Source organism: Aplidium turbinatum, chromosome 10, assembly GCF_918807975.1.
Source record: "Aplidium turbinatum chromosome 10, kaAplTurb1.1, whole genome shotgun sequence".
Taxonomy (NCBI): Eukaryota; Metazoa; Chordata; class Ascidiacea; order Aplousobranchia; family Polyclinidae; genus Aplidium; species Aplidium turbinatum.
In genome coordinates, this window is record NC_137481.1 from 5,469,972 (window position 1) to 5,478,446 (window position 8,475).

The following is an 8,475-nucleotide window of genomic DNA, read 5'->3' on the forward strand; positions in this document are numbered from 1 at the left end:
ACCACTTGCTGAAGTGTTATTAGCTCAGTTGTCACTTGCTCAACTGCAAAGTGCTGAGTTAACAACTGGGAGACTCATACTTCTAGTTTAGGCTTTTGTACTGATCAACTATTTTTGCGAGTTATTTGATTTATAACACGCAGCTACTACCATATTTTGCATAGCCTACGTAACAAATATTCAAGGTGTTGTATGAGGTTTCAACTTGAAAAAGTTCTTAAAATTTGTAATCGAAATAATGTAAATGCACTTACTGAAACATTGTTTGCAGACCCGATCACCCAAGCCTCTTCCTGGCATATTATTGCTCTCTTTATGGTGCAATTTACATTGCTGATAACAAACCGCCTGTAGCGGGGGATCGAAGCTGGAGTTCTGCCTGGCCAGCTTCCAACAAAAGTAGGAGAAACAAACGGGTCTTTGAGTTGATAAATCGCACATTGATCAGTTGAAGCACTCAAGTTTGCTTTTTCAGTGTAATTGTCACTAAAACATAGAAATGATATTGAACTAAATCTTTCCGTGAAGAGACGAGCGATGTGCTTCAGAGCTAAATTAATAAAAGCAATGAAATAATTTAAGTTGCACTAAAATTTTGTATGATTTGATGCAAAATTCTGAAGATTCGCATAAGGTTACTGGAGCTGCTTCAAATCATCTACTTCTTTGTGGAAAATGTATAAATTTTACTTACTGCCAAATGTATTCGTTTTTCGCATTTGAATGTCGACGGCCAATGTAAGGAGTTGATTTGGAGTTGGTTGCATCCACCATACTAGAGACAAAGATGTCACGTGATTTTGCATACGTCACAGCTGGAGTAGACGACTGACAAGCATCTCCATAGAAATATTCCTCCCAGTCATGTTTTGTTACGCTGATTTGAAAACATGTTGCAGTAGATAAACTCCACCCAGGCTTGCAGAACCCTGAAGAAAATATTACTAGACTATAGCTCATTCCGCGTATTGCACATATTTTACATTTAGGTTTCTTTGCGTAAAGGTAAGAATGGGCGTTAAATGGAATTTTAAATATTTTGTTTTCACATTGATAACAAGATAAAATTTGTATTGATAGATCGAAGACTTTGAATTACTATGCCCTCGTCGACGGACATAGCGCAAAAGAACAACCAATAAGTTAATCCAATATGCGTTTGGGTAACTTATGACTCATTCATGCATCAACCGAAAACAACTTTGCAAACACAGGTTCAAATAAAACGTTTTCAGTGCAACATCATCATAAACATAAAGTTTTAGTACATCACGTTTAATCTCTAATAATCTAATTGAAAAGATATATTGCTTACTGCAACTGCATTCAGGAAATGTCAGCCTGCGCAGCAAGACATTACAACCAGATGTTTTGAAAATCATTTGGTCAAAATCTTGATTGGATGAGTATTTCGCTCCCAAATGGCCAAGACCACAAACTGACAGAGCAGAAAATGTTGAATGGATTTCAGAGTTTGAAAGTATTCGTGGCCATACGTTAATTCCATGTATAAATCCTGCAAAAAGCAACTGTCTTAAACTAATACAAATGGTGCATAATTTCTATCACAAATTAACCAAACAATGGTTTCAAAGCAAAGCAACTGATCATAACAAACCAACGAGTGTTTGTATCGCCCACAATTACTGTAAAATGAGTAAATGCTTCTTTTTGTTCTAATTAAAATATTTTAAACTTGTCATTGAATAAAGAGATATGCCTCAGTCAGGGATATCCAGAACAACGCACGTTGTTCTAGATATCCCTGGCCTCAGTATGAACATGCTCATACATAGTTTACTACGAAGATTAATTGTGAGGATTATTATGATCCGACTAGAAGTCTATTCGAAGCATGTTCTTGTCATCTGGGTAAACTTGGCCGGACGGTAGCAGAGGTTGACAGAGTGATACTTCGGATTGTTTCTAACTCTGGCTGTTCAAAATTATTTAATCGCTTAAGTGTCCCTGAAAAAAAAGCTGTTCCAAGTGCATTATGCTGCTGATCTCCATCCAAGAATAGAACTACCGTTGCTTGAAGTTGTGTCTCTGTTGCTTGAACACTTTACAAACGAAGCAATTAGAAAAAGAATTGGAGTGCAGGATAGATGAGCAAACGATTTAGCAAAACAAAAAATGAAATTCACGTGGCATATTTTGGGAGGATCTCCAGGACAGCTAGCCTACATCAGTTTGAAATTGAAGGTATGGTGGAAGGAAAGAAATGCAGAAGAAGGAGACGAACTTGGGGAGATGTAAAACAGTAGGCTGACCTATTCAGCATCGGAGAAGAAAAAAGAGTAGCAGAACAGCGTGACGTGTAGAAACAATTGACAGTTAACCTTCGTATCGGAGATGGCACATAATGATGATGACAATTATCTGTAAGGCGCTTGCGTTTGCAAGATTTAGGAGCACAGTTCTATTGCTGGTAATATTTTATAACAGCAATGCACGATGTACCCTAAGGTGCACCACAACAGCCACAACGGAAATGCATTGCAGTTTGCCTAAACAAATATAGGTTTGTATGAAAATGAAAAGACTTGCAAGTACGCACATGTTCGCTGTTGGGTGCATTTTTGTAATTGGAATCACCCAATGTTTGGTCACACGAATGTCTTACAGAGACCAAAAAGTCTAAAGAGTGCTGAAACAGCCGGAAACTGTGATATCAATGACAATTTGCAAGGGTACGGTACATGAAATGGCAGCATCAGCTATAGGGTGCATAAAAAAAAATTAGAAGCACTGCTCTATGCTTATACTGTTCGGATGACTTACCAACAAAGCAGGTTCCTGTAGACGCTTTTGAACAATATGCGGCTTCAATCACCGACAGATCTTGGAGACTGACATTGTACTTTTCAAGCGACACGTGAGCAAATTTGAAGCCATCAAGAAACAAAGTAATGGAAGAGTCAACGAATGTTAGACAAAGAAAATGCCAGAATCCATAGACCATTTTCTTGTAATTAAAGGAAATCCCAGTCTAAATCAAAATTTTTGTTTGAAGAAGTCAGTTTTGCAGAAAAGAAATTTTTCAACCTTATCTTGTTTGTTATCGCACATATAATAGGACAAGCTTAAGTATAACTATTATTTCTAAAGTTTGTATTGTTTTCAATTATGCTCCTCAGGCAGTCAATTTACCTCAGGTATCCCACTGCCAATAAGTCGAAGTTTCTTTAAACCGAAAGCAGTTCCAAAAAGTTCTTCAATTTTAAAACTGCGAGATGATTTCAATTTTAATTTCAATGTTGGAATAGACACCCCAGAATGCATTCTTGCTTTATACCAAAAGCAAACAGTGCAGATATGAAAACTTCTGTTGGAATTTTTTAAAGGTATCGAGATGTGAGCGTCTTCCGCAATTGAAAAGATTTTATTGACTTCATATTGCACATAAGAAATATAGTTTTCTGCTTCCAAAGCAATAGTACTCACATCTGAAATTGTAAAAAGATCACAAAAAAGCTATTAATTCAAATTTGAGAAGTTTGCCTTCTTCCGTGTCTGCCAATACGTGGTTGAAAGAGTGGCCTACCATATTGTTTATGCTTGTTCTGATTCTACTTCCAAGGAAATTAGTGTTTTTGTGTTCCTATTGTTCTTACCTTTCGTTTCCATAAATTTTAATGCTATTTCCTTCCTTGTTTCAAATGATAGCTTAAAACCATTTTCGTAAACCAAATGTTCTCCAGTGAATCCACTTTGCAACCGATACGTTTCGTCAGTAGAGCTTAGAACTGACAATGTCCATGGATAGTAACTATAATTGTTCAGTGAATTGTGTTTAATTGTTATACTTTCTCACATAGGCCTACAAATAAGATTTTGCTAGCAGCCTTTTGTAGCGTAGGCAGGTCCATAGGTTTCCCTACTGAAATCTGAGCATATCCCTCGGCTGTTACTGCCAAATAAACGGAAAAAGATGAAATACAAAATTCCACAAACCAAACTTCGTCAGATAAAACCTAATACCATGTTACAAAATTTAAACCTGGCAGAGTCTCTTGAAAAGAAAACGTCACCATCATCTGAAGATGTCAGCCATGAGAGACAGGATTCACCAACTAGACAACCAACCAAAGATCTAATGCCGTAATGATGTCCGTCGTGTATAAGCTCTATTGGAAGGAATTTCAAGTTTCTAAAACATAAATTTTGCACTTTTAACATGTTTTTAATCTCATGTAGCCTAATGCATTGTCCTAAATAGGTGTAAATTGAAATCAAGTGGCCTATATCCAAATTGCTAAAAGCAATTACGGCGCAATCATACTGTAAAGAAGAAAAAGAGCTAAGCTTTTTAAAGCAGGAAAATGCTTTGAAGAGCAAAAATGAAGACCATTGCTTTACAATTTAACGTTTAAAGATCTTATTTATACGACATAAATATACTGTCAGTCAACAACTTAAATTAAAGTATTATCTATGGTGGTAGGCTAATAGGCTACGCTACATAGGTAAATTAAATAGTAACCTAATCATTCAGTGTTGTCCAGGAAAACATTGAAGGGTGGTAGAAGCTCAACTGAAGTAGTAGAATATAGTCTATTAGAAAGCTTTTCAGAGCAATATTCACAATGGAAAAAAAACGACTGGCTACAACTTGTAGAAACTTTCTATTTGTGATGATTTGGTCAATAAAAACAAAAAATTGACACAACCAAGAGTTATGATTTGTAAGCCAACTTACTCGAATATTTTCATATCCATTCTAAAAGGGAAAAATAAATCAGATAAATTGCTAACCACTTCCATATTCCATACACCAGGAAAAGGAGCGACAAAATCTTCACAGGTCATCCCCGCAAACCGTTTGGGACACAAGCAAGAAAAGGAGCTAAATAAAAAGTCGTGACTAAAACTTATCTTTTGCAACTATAAAACAACAAGTCAAGTTACTGTGCGAATAAATAATAGTAAAATAATCTCATAAGGAAATTTCAAATTCTGTGACAAAAACTCTTACCAGTTGCTCACAATACAAGTTCCTCCATTTTTGCAAGGAACTGGCAAACATGCATCAGCGGCTTTCGCAGGAAATGTCGCGGTGGAACGTTTAACAGTAGTCAATAACTTTTCCAGTGGAGAGTTAGTTTTCGCTGCTTGTAGTTCAGTTCTAAAGCTACTGGTCTGCTCTGAAGTTGCTGGGAATGCTTCTGGTTGCGGACGTTTGCTTTCTGTTGCAATAAAGATATTTTTAGCGTTACATTTCTATCGTTTTTAGTAATAGCAACCATGGAAGACTTAACAGTTGAAAGCTTCCTGTTGTGCGCGGAGAATTGTTGCGAGTATATTTTATTTTATCTACTGATAGCTACCAAATGGATCGTTTCTGAAGTGTACTTTTTGTACATACCAAAAGTTAAATCATAATTTACGCATGAGCATACTTTTCTACTCAGAAGTCTAGCGAATGAAATAATTTACCGGCAACACTTTGACAAATGAAAATTTGATACTGTCCATTTATATACGAAAGTTTCCCTTGCGCTATTTTAAAAATTATTTGCAATAAATTTTAGATTAACCACAGATGCCATGTGCAAATTTGAGCTTGTTTGAGTCACTGTGGTGGAGGTTCTAAGGCTCGCTCATGTCGGAACAAGTGCGGATGGTATTTGGGCTTGAAAGGCTGCTGTATGGAGTAAAAAACAGTGCTCTTTAAATTGTGTTTTGAGTGCTGTTACCAACTTGAGAATACTTTTTATTTAGCAACAAGCTTTGTACGAACTTGCACGTTTGTGTCAAGTCTTGTTAAACAAGGTAACCGCAAACCAATAGATGTGAGATTTTTCAAGGTGCAACCACGGGCAGTAGTTATACATAGAAAATGGACAGGTCTCTTGCTGTGCGTAGGTTAAGCATCGACGTAAGTTGTTTTGCAAATGCTCAATATCCATTTATTTCATTGAATTAAGTTTAATATTATTTGAGCATGTTTGAATCTATTGTAATTGTAGTGGACCGCATTTACAGTACCAGGAACAGCCAGAAAGCCACAACAGAACAACCACGTTTAAAGCGTGGCCAGTGGCGTTGGTTAATTTATAACCAGATAATAACAATTCCTTTGCATTAAGCGATGATGCAACGTTAAAAATCCCCCTCACTCACCAGGGTTAAGATGCTTTCTTAACAAAGCACCAAATGCTGGCGACCCTTGTGGAAGTACGCATTGATAGTCAAGGTTGTACGAGTGATCGGTATCGGTGGTGTAAGAGATGTTGTGGTTAAAAGTATAAATTAGTTCTTTGTTTTTCCCCTGAAAATAAAAAGTAACAGTAATACTTTTTTTGTCGTATCCAGGCTTACACCCAGTGGTTGAAGATTTAGAAGAAGTGAACGGGAAGGCAAGGAAGCCAATCTTCGTGTCCACCTTTAGGCATGCCTTCAAGTTGCCAAAGACACAGCTTCATGCTTTTGAGCGGTGTCGGAACCAGGGCTCTCACCACTCAACCTTGCTGCCAACATAACAATAATCAAGAAAACGTATGACATATGCTTAATCTACACGTTTGGGTTTGAGCGTGTGACAACAAACAGAGTAAAAACTTTTAACTCCGTCCATGTGAAGATATAGGACATGTCACCAACAGTAATTACTATTATCAATAGAAATCCTGCCTGGAGCAGAATAGACTGGTGAAGTTTATATCTAGACATAAGCTATACATTGCTCAGGAACAAAATAATGCCAGATGTACGTAGGTCTATTGTAGGCAGCGCTTTTCAACTGAGTTGTTAAGCCAATGCGCTACACCGCTACGAGTGGTTAAAGACGTGTAAAACTATTCTTTTTCTTTTTTATTAAACTTTTGCACTTCTAAGTGCAATTACTTGAACTTTTTCCACCAAACACGCAATTAAAAATTTATCAAAAATGTCGACGTAAAAGGGTTGTCCGCATTTATCACCATACCGGTTTGATCTATTGTGTTTGTATTTTTAATATTTACGTCTGACAAACACATTCTCAATATTTATTGTCGTTTTGACGCAATATGGTACGTTTTTAAAATGAATGAATTAACGAGCTGAGAAGTACACAAGGCCGGAAAGTATTGACGAGGGGGGTAGTCAGGGGGCAAAGGGAGCAATTGCCATCCTTCCCGCCAAAATATTTTGAAAAAACATTTCATTTTTTGTTGCAGCATTGTTTGATAGAGCTTTACAGTATGGATTTAGGCTGAAAGTACTCTCAAAATTAGTAAATTTAAAGGTTTTTGTTTCAATTTTTTCTAAATGAAGGCCTCAGACCCTTCTGATTACTTTTCGTCACATTGTTGCCGGCTCACTGATATGTGCAACACTACTAATTTACCCCTCTCGAAAATTTTGCTGGCTACGCTCGAAGTGCTGACTTGCCACGTCAGAAAACGTCATTCAAAGCATATCGCGACGTTACCTGAACTATGGATCCACAATTTTTGTAGGAAGCAAACATGTAAAAAAGGTGTTTCTTGTTGTTTAACAGCACGGAAATGTTGCAATTCGGATCGGTTATGTTGAAATTGTTGGTCGATAAATCTGTATGGGAGAAAGTGGCCGATAAAACACAATTTTTCATAAAACAAGATTATATTTATAAAGGTCATAAAATGTGAAATTAAAAAAATAGCAACTTCTCCAGCACATATAGCTCCATAGGTCATATATCTCATAAAAACTCTGGAATAATAGGCCTACACCTTAAAACGTGATAATAATCGTATATTTTGAAAAATAAATAAAGTACATTAATGTTTTCTTCATTTCAGAAAGGTGTCCTAGCAGCATGTGATGAAGTATGTGGGAAAAAGAAAGTGAGGAGGGATCGTGGAGACACATGGTGGTGGGATGAGGAGGTGAAGCATGCGATTTCACAGAAAAGAGATGCATACAAGCAGTGGCGCAAAAATGGGTCAGAAGAGAATAAAAAGAAGTATAAGAGTATGAAAAAGAAGGCAAAGAGGGTTGTTGCAAGAGCTATGAAGAATGGTGCTGAGGAGGAACTTAATAAAATGGGGGAAAGCCAAAACAAAGTATTCAGACTCATAAAGCAAATTAAAAGGGATGGGAAAGATATTGTAGGGGGAAGATGTATAAGGAGTGGAGATGGGAAGTTGCATTTCAGCCCGGAAAGTAGAGGAGAAGTGTGGAAGGAACATATGGAAAATGTTATGAATAAGGAGAATGTATGGGATCATATGACAGAGGTTGATCTGGTGGAGGGTCCAGTGGGAAAGGTTACTCGTGATGAAGTGGTGGAGGCAATGGGGCAAATGAAACTGCATAAAGCAGCCGGTCCATCAGAAGTGAGCGTAGAGATGATAAAAGCAAGTGGAGAGTTGGGAATTGAAGTAATGCTATAACTTAGCCAAAGGGTATTAGATGGAGAGGGAATGCCGGAGGAGTGGAAGCATAGTATTGTTGTTCCACTGTTCAAGAGAAAAGGGGATGTGAGAAGTTGCAGTGCATATAGAG